We start from the raw sequence: 17,501 nt of genomic DNA on the forward strand, positions 1-17,501 counted from the left end.
ACCTTAGCTATTAGGCCAGAGTAAGAGTTAAGACCTTAGCTATTAGGCCAGAGTAAGAGTTAAGACCTTAACCATTAGGCCAGAGTACGAGTCTAAGACCTTAGCTATTAGGCCAGAGTAAGAATTAAGACCTTAGCTATTAGGCCAGAGTAAGAGTTAAGACCTTAACCTTTAGGCCAGAGTACGATTCTAAGACCTTAGCTATTAGGCCAGAGTAAGAGTTAAGACCTTAACCATTAGGCCAGAGTACGAGTCTAAGACCTTAGCTATTAGGCCAGAGTAAGAGTTAAGACCTTAACCAGTAGGGCAGAGTTAGAGTTAAAACCTTAATCATTAGGTCAGAGCACGAGTCTAAGACCTTAGCTATTAGGCCAGAGTAAGAGTTAAGACCTTAACCATTAGGGCAAAGTACGAGTCTAAGACCTTAGCTATTAGGCCAGAGTAAGAGTTAAGACCTTAGCTATTAGGCCAGAGTAAGAGTTAAGACCTTAACCATTAGACCATAGTACGAGTCTAAGACCTTAGCTATTAGGCCAGAGTAAGAGTTAAGACTTAAACCAGTAGGCCAGAGTACAAGTCTAAGACGTTAGCTATTAGGCCAGACTAAGAGTTAAGACCTTAACCATTAGGCCAGAGTACGAGTCTAAGACCTTAGCTATTAGGCCAGACTAAAAGTTAAGACCTTAGCTATTAGGCCAGAGTAAGAGTTAAGACCTTAACCATTAGGCCATAGAACGAGTCTAAGACCTTAGCTATTAGGCCAGAGTAAGAGTTAAGACTTAAACCAGTAGGCCAGAGTAAGAGTTAAGACCTTAACCTGTAGGTCATAGTACAAGTCTAAGACCTTAGCTATTAGGCCAGAGTAAGAGTTAAGACCTTAACCAGCAGGCCAGAGTAAAAGTTAAGACCTTAACCAGTAGGCCAGAGTAAGAGTTAAGACCTTAACCATTAGGCCAGAGTACGAGCCTTAGACCTTAGCTATTAGGCCAGAGTAAGACTTAAGACCTTAACCAGTAGGCCAGAGTAAGAGTTAAGACCTTAACCAGTAGGCCAGAGTAAAAGTTAAGACCTTAACCATTAGGCCAGAGTACGAGTCTAAGACCTTAGCTATTAGGCCAGAGTAAGAGTTAAGACCTTAGCTATTAGGCCAGAGTAAGAGTCTAAGACCTTAGCTATTAGCCCAGAGTAAGAGTTAAGACCTTAACCATAAGGCCAGACTAAGAGTTATGACCTTAACCAGTAGGCCGGAGTACGAGTCTAAGACCTTAGCTATTAGGCCAGAGTAAGAGTTAAGACCTTAACCAGTAGGCCAGAGTAAGAGTTAAGACCGTTACCTGTAGGCCAGAGTAAGAGTTAAGACCTTAACCATTAGGCCAGAGTACGAGTCTAAGACCTTAGCTATTAGGCCAGAGTATGAGTCTAAGAACTTAGCTATTAGGCCAGAGTAAGAGTTAAGACCTTAACCATTAGGCCAGAGTATGAGTCAAAGACCTTAGCTATTAGGCCAGAGTAAGAGTTAAGACCTTAGCTATTAGGCCAGAGTAAGAGTTAAGACCTTAACCATTAGGCCAGAGTACGAGTCTAAGACCTTAGCTAATAGGCCAGAGTAAGAATTAAGACCTTAGCTATTAGGCCAGAGTAAGAGTTAAGACCTTAACCTTTAGGCCAGAGTACGATTCTAAGACCTTAGCTATTAGGCCAGAGTAAGAGTTAAGACCTTAACCATTAGGCCAGAGTAAGAGTCTAAGACCTTAGCTATTAGGCCAGAGTAAGAGTTAAGACCTTAACCAGTAGGGCAGAGTAAGAGTTAAAACCTTATTCATTAGGCCAGAGCACGAGTCTAAGACCTTAGCTATTAGGCCAGAGTAAGAGTTAAGACCTTAACCATTAGGTCAGAGTACGAGTCTAAGACCTTAGCTATTAGGCCAGAGTAAGAGTTAAGACCTTAGCTATTAGGCCAGAGTAAGAGTTAAGACCTTAACCATTAGGCCATAGTACAAGTCTAAGACCTTAGCTATTAGGCCAGAGTAAGGGTTAAGACCATAGCTATTAGACCAGAGTAAGAGTTAAGACCTTAACCAGTAGGCCAGAGTACAAGTCTAAGACCTTAGCTATTAGGCCAGACTAAGAGTTAAGACCTTAACCATTAGGCCAGTGTACGAGTCTAAGACCTTAGCTATTAGGCCAGACTAAAAGTTAAGACCTTAGCTATTAGGCCAGAGTAAGAGTTAAGACCTTTACCATTAGGCCATAGTACGAGTCTAAGACCTTAGCTATTAGGCCAGAGTAAGAGTTAAGACTTAACCCAGAAGGCCAGAGTAAGAGTTAAGACCTTAACCTGTAGGCCATAGCACAAGTCTAAGACCTTAGCTATTAGGCCAGAGTAAGAGTTAAGACCTTAACCAGCAGGCCAGTGTAAAAGTTAAGACCTTAACCAGTAGGCCAGAGTAAGAGTTAAGACCTTAACCATTAGGCTAGAGTACGAGCCTAAGACCTTAGCTATTAGGCCAGAGTAAGAGTTAAGACCTTAACCAGTAGGCCAGAGTAAGAGTTAAGACCTTAACCATTAGGCCATAGTATGAGTCTAAGACCTTAGCTATTAGGCCAGAGTAAGAGTTAAGACTTAAACCAGTAGGGCAGAGTAAGAGTTAAGACCTTAACCTGTAGGCCATAGTACAAGTCTAAGACCTTAGCTATTAGGCCAGAGTAAGAGTTAAGACCTTAACCAGCAGGCCAGAGTAAAAGTTAAGACCTTAACCAGTAGGCCAGAGTAAGAGTTAAAACCTTAACCATTAGGCCAGAGTACGAGCCTAAGACCTTAGCTATTAGGCCAGAGTAAGACTTAAGACCTTAACCAGTAGGCCAGAGTAAGAGTTAAGACCTTAACCAGTAGGCCAGAGTAAAAGTTGAGACCTTAACCATTAGGCCAGAGTACGAGTCTAAGACCTTAGCTATTAGGCCAGAGTAAGAGTTAAGACCTTAGCTATTAGGCCAGAGTAAGAGTCTAAGACCTTAGCTATTAGCCCAGAGTAAGAGTTAAGACCTTAACCATAAGGCCAGACTAAGAGTTAAGACCTTAACCAGTAGGCCATAGTACGAGTCTAAGACCTTAGCTATTAGGCCAGAGTAAGAGTTAAGACCTTAACCATTAGGCCAGAGTACGAGTTAAGACCTTAACCATTAGGCCAGAGTACGAGTCTAAGACCTTAGCTATTAGGCCAGAGTAAGAGTTAAAACCTTAGCTATTAGGCCAGAGTAAGAGTCTAAGACCTTAGCTATTAGGCCAGAGTAAAAGTTAAGACCTTAACCATTAGGCCAGAGTAAGAGTTAAGACCTTAGCTATTAGGCCAGAGTAAGAGTTAAGACCTTAACCATTAGGCCAGAGTATGAGTCTAAGACCTTAGCTAGTAGGCCAGAGTAAGAGTTAAGACCTTAACCAGTAGGCCAGAGTAAGAGTTAAGACCTTAACCTGTAGGCCATAGTACGAGTCTAAGACCTTAGCTATTATGCCAGAGTAAGAGTTAAGACCTTAGCTATTATGCCAGAGTAAGGGTTAAGACCTTAACCAGTAGGCCAGAGTAAGAGTTACGACCTTAACCATTATGCCAGAGTATGAGTCTAAGACCTTAGCTATTAGGCCAGAGTAAGAGTTAAGACCTTAACCATTAGGCCAGAGTACGAGTCTACGACCTTAGCTATTAGGCCAGAGTAAGAGTTAAGACCTTAACCATTAGGCCAGAGTACGAGTCTAAGACCTTAGCTATCAGGCCAGAGTACGAGTCTAAGACCTTAGCTATTAGGCCAGAGTAAGAGTTAAAACCTTAATCATTAGGCCAGAGTACGAGTCTAAGACCTTAGCTAATAGGCCAGAGTAAGAGTTAAGACCTTAACTATTAGGACAGACTAAGAGTTAAGACCTTAACCATTAGGCCAGAGTACGAGTCTAAGACCTTAGCTATTAGGCCAGAGTAAGAGTAAAAACCTTAGCTATTAGGCCAGAGTAAGAGTTGAGACCTTAACCATTAGGCCAGAGTATGAATTTAAGACCTTAGCTATTAGGCCAGAGTAAGAGTTAAGACCTTAACCATTAGGCCAGAGTACGAGTCCAAGACCTTAGCTATTAGGCCAGAGTAAGAGTTAAGACCTTAGCTATTAGGCCAGAGTAAGAGTTAAGACCTTAACCTTTAGGCCAGAGTACGAGTCTAAGGTCTTAGCTATTAGGCCAGAGTAAGAGTTAAGACCTTAGCTATTAGGCCACAGTAAGTGTTAAGAACTTAACCATTAGGCCAGAGTACGAGTCTAAGACCTTAGATATTAGGCCAGAGTAAGAGTTAAGACCTTAACCATTAAGCCAGAGTACGAGTCTAAGACCTTAGCTATTAGTTCAGAGTAAGTGTTAAGACCTTAACAGGTAGGCCAGAGTAAGAGTTAATATCTTAACCATTAGGCCAGAGTACGAGTCTAAGACCTTAGCTATTAGGCCAGAGTAAGAGTTAAGACCTTAACCATTAGGCCAGAGTAAGAGTCTAAGACCTTAGCTATTAGGCCAAAGTAAAAGTTAAGACCTTAGCTATTAGGCCAGAGTAAGAGTTAAGACCTTAACCATTAGGCCATAGTACGAGTCTAAGACCTTAGCTATTAGGCCAGAGTAAGAGTTAAGACCTTAGCTATTAGGCCAGAGTAAGAGTTAAGACCTTAACTAGTAGGCCGGAGTACGAGTCTAAGACCTTAGCTATTAGGCCAGAGTAAGAGTTAAGACCTTAACCAGTAGGCCAGAGTAAGAGTTAAGACATTTACCTGTAGGCCACAGTAAGAGTTAAGACCTTAACCATTAGGGCAGAGTACGAGTCTAAGACCTTAGCTATTAGGCCAGAGTATGAGTCTAAGACCTTAGCTATTAGGCCAGAGTAAGAGTTAAGACCTTAACCATTAGGCCAGAGTACGAGTCAAAGACCTTAGCTATTAGGCCAGAGTAAGAGTTAAGACCTTAGCTATTAGGCCAGAGTAAGAGTTAAGACCTTAACCTTTAGGCCAGAGTACGATTCTAAGACCTTAGCTATTAGGCCAGAGTAAGAGTTAAGACCTTAACCATTAGGCCAGGGTACGAGTCTAAGACCTTAGCTATTAGGCCAGAGTAAGAGTTAAGACCTTAACCAGTAGGGCAGAGTAAGAGTTAAAACCTTAATCATTAGGCCAGAGCACGAGTCTAAGACCTTAGCTATTAGGCCAGAGTAAGAGTTAAGACCTTAACCATTAGGGCAGAGTACGAGTCTAAGACCTTAGCTATTAGGCCAGAGTAAGAGTTAAGACCTTAGCTATTAGGCCAGAGTAAGAGTTAAGACCTTAACCATTAGGCCACAGTACGAGTCTAAGACCTTAACTATTAGGCCAGAGTAAGAGTCTAAGACCTTAGCTATTAGCCCAGAGTAAGAGTTAAGACCTTAATCATTAGGCCAGTCTAAGAGTTAAGACCTTAACCAGTAGGCCATAGTACGAGTCTAAGACCTTAGCTATTAGGCCAGAGTAAGAGTTAAGACCTTAACCATTAGGCCAGAAAACGAGTCTAAGACCTTAGCTATTAGGCCAGAGTAAGAGTTAAGACCTTAGCTATTAGGCCAGAGTAAGAGTTAAGACCTTAACCATTAGGCCAGAGTACGAGTCTAAGACCTTAGCTATTAGGCCAGAGTACAAGTCTAAGACCTTAGCTATTAGGCCAGAGTACGAGTCTAAGACCTTAGCTATTAGGCCAGAGTAAGAGTTAAGACCTTAACCATTAGGCCAGACTAAGAGTTAAGACCTTAACATGTAGGCCATAGTACAAGTCTAAGACCTTAGCTATTAGGCCAGACTAAAAGTTAAGACCTTAGCTATTAGGCCAGAGTAGGAGTTAAGACCATAACCATTAGGCCATAGTACGAGTCTAAGACCTTAGCTATTAGGCCAGAGTAAGAGGTAAGACTTAAACCAGTAGGCCAGAGTAAGAGTTAAGACCTTAACCTGTAGGCCATAGTACTAGTCTAAGACCTTAGATATTAGGCCAGAGTAAGAGTTAAGACCTTAACCATTAGGCCAGAGTACGAGCCGAAGACCTTAGCTATTAGGCCAGAGTAAGAGTTAAGACCTTAACCAGTAGGCCAGAGTAAGAGTTAAGACCTTAACCAGTAGGCCAGAGTAAAAGTTAAGACCTTAACCATTAGGCCAGAGTACGAGTCTAAGACCTTAGCTATTAGGCCAGAGTAAGAGTTAAGACCTTAGCTATTAGGCCAGAGTAAGAGTCTAAGACCTTAGCTATTAGCCCAGAGTAAGAGTTAAGACCTTAACCATTAGGCCAGACTAAGAGTTAAGACCTTAACCAGTAGGCCATAGTACGAGTCTAAGACCTTAGCTATTAGGCCAGAGTAAGAGTTAAGACTTTAACCATTAGGCCAGAGTACGAGTCTAAGACCTTAGCGATTAGGCCAGAGTAAAAGTTAAGACCTTAGCTATTAGGCCAGAGTAAGAGTTAAGACATTAACCATTAGGCCATAGTACGAGTCTAAGACCTTAGATATTAGGCCAGAGTAAGAGTTAAGATTTTAACCAGTAGTCAAGAGTAAGAGTTAAGACCTTAACCTGCAGGCCATAGTATCAGTCTGAGACCTTAGCTATTAGGCCAGAGTAAGAGTTAAGACCTTAACCAGCAGGCCAGAGTAAGAGTAAAGACCTTAACCAGTAGGCCAGAGTAAGAGTTAAGACCTTAACCATTAAGCCAGAGTACGAGTCTAAGACCTTAGCTATTAGGCCAGAGTAAGAGTTAAGACCTTAACCATTAGGTCAGAGTAAGATTTAAGACCTTAGCTATTAGGCCAGACTAAAAGATAAGACCTTAGCTAGTAGGCCAGAGTAAGAGTTAAAACCTTAGCTATTAGGCCAGAGTAAGAGTCTAAGACCTTAGCTATTAGGCCAGACTAAAAGATAAGACCTTAGCTATTAGGCCAGAGTAAGAGTTAAGACCTTAACCTGTAGGCCATAGTACGAGTCTAAGACCTTAGCTATTATGCCAGAGTAAGAGTTAAGACCTTAGCTATTATGCCAGAGTAAGGGTTAAGACCTTAACCAGTAGGCCAGAGTAAGAGTTACGACCTTAACCATTAGGCCAGAGTATGAGTCTAAGACCTTAACCATTAGGCCAGAGTACGAGTCTATGACCTTAGCTATTAGGCCAGAGTAAGAGTTCAGACCTTAACCATTAGGCCAGAGTACGAGTCTAAGACCGTAGCTATCAGGCCAGAGTACGAGTCTAAGACCTTAGCTATTAGGCCAGAGTAAGAGTTAAGACCTTAACCATTAGGCCAGACTATGAATTTAAGACCTTAGCTATGAGGCAAGAGTAAGAGTTAAGACCTTAACCTTTAGGCCAGAGTACGAGTCTAAGGCCTTAGCTATTAGGCCAGAGTAAGAGTTAAGAACTTAGCTAATAAGCCAGAGTAAGAGTTAAGACCTTACCTATTAGGCCAGATTAAGAGTTATACCTTAACCTTTAGGCCAGAGTACCAGTCTAAGGCCTTAGCTATTAGGCCAGAGTAAGAGTTAAGACCTTAACCATTAGGCCATAGTACGAGTCTAAGACCTTAGCTATTAGGCCAGAGTAAGAGTTAAGACCTTAGCTATTAGGCCAGAGTAAGAGTTAAGACCTTAGCTATTAGGCCAGAGTAAGAGTTAAGACCTTAACCAGTAGGCCGGAGTACGCGTCTAAGACCTTAGCTATTAGGCCAGAGTAAGAGTTAAGACCTTAACCAGTAGGCCAGAGTAAGAGTTAAGACCTTTACCTGTAGGCCAGAGTAAGAGTTAAGACCTTAACCATTAGGCCAGACTAAGAGTTAAGACCTTAACCAGTAGGCCATAGTACGAGTCTAAGACCTTAGCTATTAGGCCAGAGTAAGAGTTAAGACTTTAACCATTAGGCCAGAGTACGAGTCTAAGACCTTAGCGATTAGGCCAGAGTAAAAGTTAAGACCTTAGCTATTAGGCCAGAGTAAGAGTTAAGACATTAACCATTAGGCCATAGTACGAGTCTAAGACCTTAGATATTAGGCCAGAGTAAGAGTTAAGACTTTAACCAGTAGTCCAGAGTAAGAGTTAAGACCTTAACCTGTAGGCCATAGTATCAGTCTGAGACCTTAGCTATTAGGCCAGAGTAAGAGTTAAGAACTTAACCAGCAGGCCAGAGTAAGAGTAAAGACCTTAACCAGTAGGCCAGAGTACGAGTCTACGACCTTAGCTATTAGGCCAGAGTAAGAGTTCAGACCTTAACCATTAGGCCAGAGTACGAGTCTAAGACCTTAGCTATCAGGCCAGAGTACGAGTCTAAGACCTTAGCTATTAGGCCAGAGTAAGAGTTAAGACCTTAACCATTAGGCCAGACTATGAATTTAAGACTTTAGCTATGAGGCCAGAGTAAGAGTTAAGACCTTAACCATTAGGCCAGAGTACGAGTCTAAGACCTTAGCTATTAGGCCAGAGTAAGAGTTAAGACCTTAGCTATTAGGTCAGAGTAAGAGTTAAGACCTTAACCTTTAGGCCAGAGTACGAGTCTAAGGCATTAGCTATTAGGCCAGAGTAAGAGTTAAGACCTTAGCTATTAGGCCAGAGTAAGAGTTAAGACCTTAGCTATTAGGCCAGAGTAAGAGATATACCTTAACCTTTAGGCCAGAGTACGAGTCTAAGGCCTTAGCTATTAGGCCAGAGTAAGAGTTAAGACCTTAACCATTAGGCCATAGTACGAGTCTAAGACCTTAGCTATTAGGCCAGAGTAAGAGTTAAGACCTTAGCTATTAGGCCAGAGTAAGAGTTAAGACCTTAGCTATTAGGCCAGAGTAAGAGTTAAGACCTTAACCAGTAGGCCGGAGTACGAGTCTAAGACCTTAGCTATTAGGCCAGAGTAAGAGTTAAGACCTTAACCAGTAGGCCAGAGTAAGAGTTAAGACCTTTACCTGTAGGCCAGAGTAAGAGTTAAGACCTTAACCATTAGGCCAGACTATGAATTTAAGACCTTAGCTATTAGGCCAGAGTAAGAGTTAAGACCTTAACCATTAGGCCAGAGTACGAGTCTAAGACCTTAGCTATTAGGCCAGAGTAAGAGTTAAGACCTTAGCTATTAGGCCAGAGTAAGAGTTAAAGACCTTATCCTTTAGGCCAGAGTACGAGTCTAAGGCCTTAGCTATTAGGCCAGAGTAAGAGTTAAGACCTTAGCTAATAGGCCAGAGTAAGAGTTAAGACCTTACCTATTAGGCCAGAGTAAGAGTTATACCTTAACCTTTAGGCCAGAGTACGAGTCTAAGGCCTTAGCTATTAGGCCAGAGTAAGAGTTAAGACCTTAACCATTAGGCCATAGTACGAGTCTAAGACCTTAGCTATTAGGCCAGAGTAAGAGTTAAGACCTTAGCTATTAGGCCAGAGTAAGAGTTAAGACCTTAGCTATTAGGCCAGAGTAAGAGTTAAGACCTTAACCAGTAGGCCGGAGTACGCGTCTAAGACCTTAACTATTAGGCAAGAGTAAGAGTTAAGACCTTAACCAGTAGGCCAGAGTAAGAGTTAAGACCTTTACCTGTAGGCCAGAGTAAGAGTTAAGACCTTAACCATTAGGCCAGAGTACGAGTCTAAGACCTTAGCTATTAGGCCAGAGTATGAGTCTAAGACCTTAGCTATTAGGCCAGAGTAAGAGTTAAGACCTTAACCATTAGGCCAGAGTATGAGTCAAAGACCTTAGCTATTAGGCCAGAGTAAGAGTTAAGACCTTAGCTATTAGGCCAGAGTAAGAGTTAAGACCTTAACCATTAGGCCAGAGTACGAGTCTAAGACCTTAGCTATTAGGCCAGAGTAAGAATTAAGACCTTAGCTATTAGGCCAGAGTAAGAGTTAAGACCTTAACCTTTAGGCCAGAGTACGATTCTAAGACCTTAGCTATTAGGCCAGAGTAAGAGTTAAGACCTTAACCATTAGGCCAGAGTACGAGTCTAAGACCTTAGCTATTAGGCCAGAGTAAGAGTTAAGACCTTAACCAGTAGGGCAGAGTTAGAGTTAAAACCTTAATCATTACGGCAGAGCACGAGTCTAAGACCTTAGCTATTAGGCCAGAGTAAGAGTTAAGACCTTAACCATTAGGGCAAAGTACGAGTCTAAGACCTTAGCTATTAGGCCAGAGTAAGAGTTAAGACCTTAGCTATTAGGCCAGAGTAAGAGTTAAGACCTTAACCATTAGACCATAGTACGAGTCTAAGACCTTAGCTATTAGGCCAGAGTAAGAGTTAAGACTTAAACCAGTAGGCCAGAGTACAAGTCTAAGACGTTAGCTATTAGGCCAGACTAAGAGTTAAGACCTTAACCATTAGGCCAGAGTACGAGTCTAAGACCTTAGCTATTAGGCCAGACTAAAAGTTAAGACCTTAGCTATTAGGCCAGAGTAAGAGTTAAGACCTTAACCATTAGGCCATAGAACGAGTCTAAGACCTTAGCTATTAGGCCAGAGTAAGAGTTAAGACTTAAACCAGTAGGCCAGAGTAAGAGTTAAGACCTTAACCTGTAGGTCATAGTACAAGTCTAAGACCTTAGCTATTAGGCCAGAGTAAGAGTTAAGACCTTAACCAGCAGGCCAGAGTAAAAGTTAAGACCTTAACCAGTAGGCCAGAGTAAGAGTTAAGACCTTAACCATTAGGCCAGAGTACGAGCCTTAGACCTTAGCTATTAGGCCAGAGTAAGACTTAAGACCTTAACCAGTAGGCCAGAGTAAGAGTTAAGACCTTAACCAGTAGGCCAGAGTAAAAGTTAAGACCTTAACCATTAGGCCAGAGTACGAGTCTAAGACCTTAGCTATTAGGCCAGAGTAAGAGTTAAGACCTTAGCTATTAGGCCAGAGTAAGAGTCTAAGACCTTAGCTATTAGCCCAGAGTAAGAGTTAAGACCTTAACCATAAGGCCAGACTAAGAGTTATGACCTTAACCAGTAGGCCGGAGTACGAGTCTAAGACCTTAGCTATTAGGCCAGAGTAAGAGTTAAGACCATAACCAGTAGGCCAGAGTAAGAGTTAAGACCGTTACCTGTAGGCCAGAGAAAGAGTTAAGACCTTAACCATTAGGCCAGAATACGAGTCTAAGACCTTAGCTATTAGGCCAGAGTATGAGTCTAAGAACTTAGCTATTAGGCCAGAGTAAGAGTTAAGACCTTAACCATTAGGCCAGAGTATGAGTCAAAGACCTTAGCTATTAGGCCAGAGTAAGAGTTAAGACCTTAGCTATTAGGCCAGAGTAAGAGTTAAGACCTTAACCATTAGGCCAGAGTACGAGTCTAAGACCTTAGCTAATAGGCCAGAGTAAGATTTAAGACCTTAGCTATTAGGCCAGAGTAAGAGTTAAGACCTTAACCTTTAGGCCAGAGTACGATTCTAAGACCTTAGCTATTAGGCCAGAGTAAGAGTTAAGACCTTAACCATTAGGCCAGAGTAAGAGTCTAAGACCTTAGCTATTAGGCCAGAGTAAGAGTTAAGACCTTAACCAGTAGGGCAGAGTAAGAGTTAAAACCTTATTCATTAGGCCAGAGCACGAGTCTAAGACCTTAGCTATTAGGCCAGAGTAAGAGTTAAGACCTTAACCATTAGGTCAGAGTACGAGTCTAAGACCTTAGCTATTAGGCCAGAGTAAGAGTTAAGACCTTAGCTATTAGGCCAGAGTAAGAGTTAAGACCTTAACCATTAGGCCATAGTACAAGTCTAAGACCTTAGCTATTAGGCCAGAGTAAGGGTTAAGACCATAGCTATTAGACCAGAGTAAGAGTTAAGACCTTAACCAGTAGGCCAGAGTACAAGTCTAAGACCTTAGCTATTAGGCCAGACTAAGAGTTAAGACCTTAACCATTAGGCCAGTGTACGAGTCTAAGACCTTAGCTATTAGGCCAGACTAAAAGTTAAGACCTTAGCTATTAGGCCAGAGTAAGAGTTAAGACCTTTACCATTAGGCCATAGTACGAGTCTAAGACCTTAGCTATTAGGCCAGAGTAAGAGTTAAGACTTAACCCAGAAGGCCAGAGTAAGAGTTAAGACCTTAACCTGTAGGCCATAGCACAAGTCTAAGACCTTAGCTATTAGGCCAGAGTAAGAGTTAAGACCTTAACCAGCAGGCCAGAGTAAAAGTTAAGACCTTAACCAGTAGGCCAGAGTAAGAGTTAAGACCTTAACCATTAGGCTAGAGTACGAGCCTAAGACCTTAGCTATTAGGCCAGAGTAAGAGTTAAGACCTTAACCAGTAGGCCAGAGTAAGAGTTAAGACCTTAACCATTAGGCCATAGTACGAGTCTAAGACCCTAGCTATTAGGCCAGAGTAAGAGTTAAGACTTAAACCAGTAGGGCAGAGTAAGAGTTAAGACCTTAACCTGTAGGCCATAGTACAAGTCTAAGACCTTAGCTATAAGGCCAGAGTAAGAGTTAAGACCTTAACCAGCAGGCCAGAGTAAAAGTTAAGACCTTAACCAGTAGGCCAGAGTAAGAGTTAAAACCTTAACCATTAGGCCAGAGTACGAGCATAAGACCTTAGCTATTAGGCCAGAGTTAGACTTAAGACCTTAACCAGTAGGCCAGAGTAAGAGTTAAGACCTTAACCAGTAGGCCAGAGTAAAAGTTGAGACCTTAACCATTAGGCCAGAGTACGAGTCTAAGACCTTAGCTATTAGGCCAGAGTAAGAGTTAAGACCTTAGCTATTAGGCCAGAGTAAGAGTCTAAGACCTTAGCTATTAGCCCAGAGTAAGAGTTAAGACCTTAACCATAAGGCCAGACTAAGAGTTAAGACCTTAACCAGTAGGCCATAGTACGAGTCTAAGACCTTAGCTATTAGGCCAGAGTAAGAGTTAAGACCTTAACCATTAGGCCAGAGTACGAGTTAAGACCTTAACCATTAGGCCAGAGTACGAGTCTAAGACCTTAGCTATTAGGCCAGAGTAAGAGTTAAAACCTTAGCTATTAGGCCAGAGTAAGAGTCTAAGACCTTAGCTATTAGGCCAGAGTAAAAGTTAAGACCTTAACCATTAGGCCAGAGTAAGAGGTAAGACCTTAGCTATTAGGCCAGAGTAAGAGTTAAGACCTTAACCATTAGGCCAGAGTATGAGTATAAGACCTTAGCTAGTAGGCCAGAGTAAGAGTTAAGACCTTAACCAGTAGGCCAGAGTAAGAGTTAAGACCTTAACCTGTAGGCCATAGTACGAGTCTAAGACCTTAGCTATTATGCCAGAGTAAGAGTTAAGACCTTAGCTATTATGCCAGAGTAAGGGTTAAGACCTTAACCAGTAGGCCAGAGTAAGAGTTACGACCTTAACCATTATGCCAGAGTATGAGTCTAAGACCTTAGCTATTAGGCCAGAGTAAGAGTTAAGACCTTAACCATTAGGCCAGAGTACGAGTCTACGACCTTAGCTATTAGGCCAGAGTAAGAGTTAAGACCTTAACCTTTAGGCCAGAGTACGAGTCTAAGACCTTAGCTATCAGGCCAGAGTACGAGTCTAAGACCTTAGCTATTAGGCCAGAGTAAGAGTTAAAACCTTAACCATTAGGCCAGAGTACGAGTCTAAGACCTTAGCTAATAGGCCAGAGTAAGAGTTAAGACCTTAACTATTAGGACAGACTAAGAGTTAAGACCTTAACCATTAGGCCAGAGTACGAGTCTAAGACCTTAGCTATTAGGCCAGAGTAAGAGTAAAAACCTTAGCTATTAGGCCAGAGTAAGAGTTGAGACCTTAACCATTAGGCCAGAGTATGAATTTAAGACCTTAGCTATTAGGCCAGAGTAAGAGTTAAGACCTTAACCATTAGGCCAGAGTACGAGTCCAAGACCTTAGCTATTAGGCCAGAGTAAGAGTTAAGACCTTAGCTATTAGGCCAGAGTAAGAGTTAAGACCTTAACCTTTAGGCCAGAGTACGAGTCTAAGGTCTTAGCTATTAGGCCAGAGTAAGAGTTAAGACCTTAGCTATTAGGCCACAGTAAGTGTTAAGAACTTAACCATTAGGCCAGAGTACGAGTCTAAGACCTTAGATATTAGGCCAGAGTAAGAGTTAAGACCTTAACCATTAAGCCAGAGTACGAGTCTAAGACCTTAGCTATTAGTTCAGAGTAAGTGTTAAGACCTTAACAGGTAGGCCAGAGTAAGAGTTAATATCTTAACCATTAGGCCAGAGTACGAGTCTAAGACCTTAGCTATTAGGCCAGAGTAAGAGTTAAGACCTTAACCATTAGGCCAGAGTAAGAGTCTAAGACCTTAGCTATTAGGCCAAAGTAAAAGTTAAGACCTTAGCTATTAGGCCAGAGTAAGAGTTAAGACCTTAACCATTAGGCCATAGTACGAGTCTAAGACCTTAGCTATTAGGCCAGAGTAAGAGTTAAGACCTTAGCAATTAGGCCAGAGTAAGAGTTAAGACCTTAACCAGTAGGCCGGAGTACGAGTCTAAGACCTTAGCTATTAGGCCAGAGTAAGAGTTAAGACCTTAACCAGTAGGCCAGAGTAAGAGTTAAGACATTTACCTGTAGGCCACAGTAAGAGTTAAGACCTTAACCATTGGGGCAGAGTACGAGTCTAAGACCTTAGCTATTAGGCCAGAGTATGAGTCTAAGACCTTAGCTATTAGGCCAGAGTAAGAGTTAAGACCTTAACCATTAGGCCAGAGTACGAGTCAAAGACCTTAGCTATTAGGCCAGAGTAAGAGTTAAGACCTTAGCTATTAGGCCAGAGTAAGAGTTAAGACCTTAACCTTTAGGCCAGAGTACGATTCTAAGACCTTAGCTATTAGGCCAGAGTAAGAGTTAAGACCTTAACCATTAGGCCAGGGTACGAGTCTAAGACCTTAGCTATTAGGCCAGAGTAAGAGTTAAGACCTTAACCAGTAGGGCAGAGTAAGAGTTAACACCTTAATCATTAGGCCAGAGCACGAGTCTAAGACCTTAGCTATTAGGCCAGAGTAAGAGTTAAGACCTTAACCATTAGGGCAGAGTACGAGTCTAAGACCTTAGCTATTAGGCCAGAGTAAGAGTTAAGACCTTAGCTATTAGGCCAGAGTAAGAGTTAAGACCTTAACCATTAGGCCATAGTACGAGTCTAAGACCTTAACTATTAGGCCAGAGTAAGAGTCTAAGACCTTAGCTATTAGCCCAGAGTAAGAGTTAAGACCTTAATCATTAGGCCAGTCTAAGAGTTAAGACCTTAACCAGTAGGCCATAGTACGAGTCTAAGACCTTAGCTATTAGGCCAGAGTAAGAGTTAAGACCTTAACCATTAGGCCAGAGTACGAGTCTAAGACCTTAGCTATTAGGCCAGAGTAAGAGTTAAGACCTTAGCTATTAGGCCAGAGTAAGAGTTAAGACCTTAACCATTAGGCCAGAGTACGAGTCTAAGACCTTAGCTATTAGGCCAGAGTACAAGTCTAAGACCTTAGCTATTAGGCCAGAGTACGAGTCTAAGACCTTAGCTATTAGGCCAGAGTAAGAGTTAAGACCTTAACCATTAGGCCAGACTAAGAGTTAAGACCTTAACCTGTAGGCCATAGTACAAGTCTAAGACCTTAGCTGTTAGGCCAGACTAAAAGTTAAGACCTTAGCTATTAGGCCAGAGTAGGAGTTAAGACCATAACTGTAGGAGAGTGGAATCTGACTAATGGTTGCCCCCAACTTTTTGCCTGGTATTTAAGTGGTTTTTGACTAGTCTGGCTGGGATCCTGCTATCCAGGACCCCAGCCTATCTGCTTTCTCCCTAAAACTGTTGTGAGTACTCTAGGTACAAACATAATTGGATGCTGGGCATGCCCTTCCAGTCCCTTGTAGATGGTACCTTAGGTACCCAGGGCATGGGTCCCCCAGTAGGCCTACCAGGGCTGCAGCACTTATTGTGCCACCCTGGGACAGCCACCCAAACTGACACCACCAGGCCACTACTGTAGCCTGGGTAAGGTGGTGCTAGCACCCCTTACAGGGAGGTAGGTACCCTATGTCCCATACCATTACAACACATATACTCTCATAGGTCACCCCTATGGCAGGCCCTGGTAATCCTACAGGGCTGGGTGCTGAGGTATGTGTGAGGGGGGACCCCTACGTGAGTAGGACCTCTCTGCAACCTTCGTAAAATCGTTACTGGGTTGTTTGTAGTGTAGCCATACCATATACTCTTAACCGCATTATAAGTTATTGCGTCATCGCTGTAACTTTGGAATGGCTACACCGAACCATATCGTGTTTGGTGTCAAACATGAAGGAATCATACCCCCAGTCCAGCCATGGGCATGGGGGCACGATTCCCCCTTGCTAGGAGGGTGATATGGGAAAAGCGGTAGAATTTGGAAACCAATTTAAAAGTGCACATGTACCACAAAATGGCTACTGTTCGCCACCTACACGACTCTGGCTGGCTGTTGCTGGGGAAAACCCCAGCCTCGCCATCTGGACAATAGGGCTCCTGTGGCAGGGAGGTGCCAGCACCTCCCCAGACAGGATATGTGGATTGGAACAGGGTGGGTGCACCAAAAGTCCATTCAGAGTTGCGCGTAGGCAGCTGCAGAGCCCCAATTCTGCATACACCGCCTGGAACCGGTTCGGGGGCATCCTGCCCCTCGCCCAGGTGGGAAACACACAAAGGGGAGTGGGTGTAGCCACCCTTTCCCGCCTCTACTCTGATTGGTAGGCTCTATTTTGGACCATCCCCTAATCTTGGGGATATATGGGAATAACTTTGCCCTAGAGCCTTAGATTCGTACAGGACTTCACAGAACTGACCTTCGACGAGCTGCTGCCCAGCTGACTGAAGAAATCTCCCTTGGGATAAAGGAGTTATCCCCCTGCTTGGCAGGCACCTAAAAGACTACAAGATACCCGGTTGGAACTTCGTTGCTCTCACGACCTTCGACGCCTTCCCGCAACCTCGAGGTGGGTCTCCAGTGCATCCCAGCGTCCTGTGAGTGTGCCCAGCAAGTCTGAGCACCCTGGACCACGTGGGTGTCGAGATCCCCGCATACCCCGAGACACCGGCCACCTCTTGTCCAGCACACGACCCCGACCAGTGGGGAAGTTGTGCTTTGGCCCATTCTTGAGCCAACCTTCAAGCAGCATTTGTGCCGACTCTCAGCTCCCTGGCCCGCTCCGGTGGCCCGTGGGAGCACTTTTACGCACTCCATTTTGCTGCCTTCTGCGGTCCCTTGTCTCTCGACTTGTGGGCCTTGACGGAGGACAATCTTCCTTTCTAAGAGCTCCCCTGGTGGCTCCAGGCCTGCTCTACGCTCCCTGCAAAGGAGAGCACCCTCAGACCTCGTGGGTCTGCACCAGCAGCTGCTTTGTTCATCTTGCGTGGGTTGCGGTTGCCAATGCTTAGTGGATCCAATCGGGACACTAACACCGCAGCGACCCTCAGCCGACGTGGGACAGTCGCCCTCCCGAAGCTGGCCTTCCTTGAAGCCTCCCGGAGCCCGTGACTGCAGAGCCCAGCTGTACCTTCCACACCT

Source organism: Triturus cristatus, chromosome 10 (assembly GCF_964204655.1).
Source record: "Triturus cristatus chromosome 10, aTriCri1.1, whole genome shotgun sequence".
Lineage (NCBI taxonomy): Eukaryota > Metazoa > Chordata > Amphibia > Caudata > Salamandridae > Triturus > Triturus cristatus.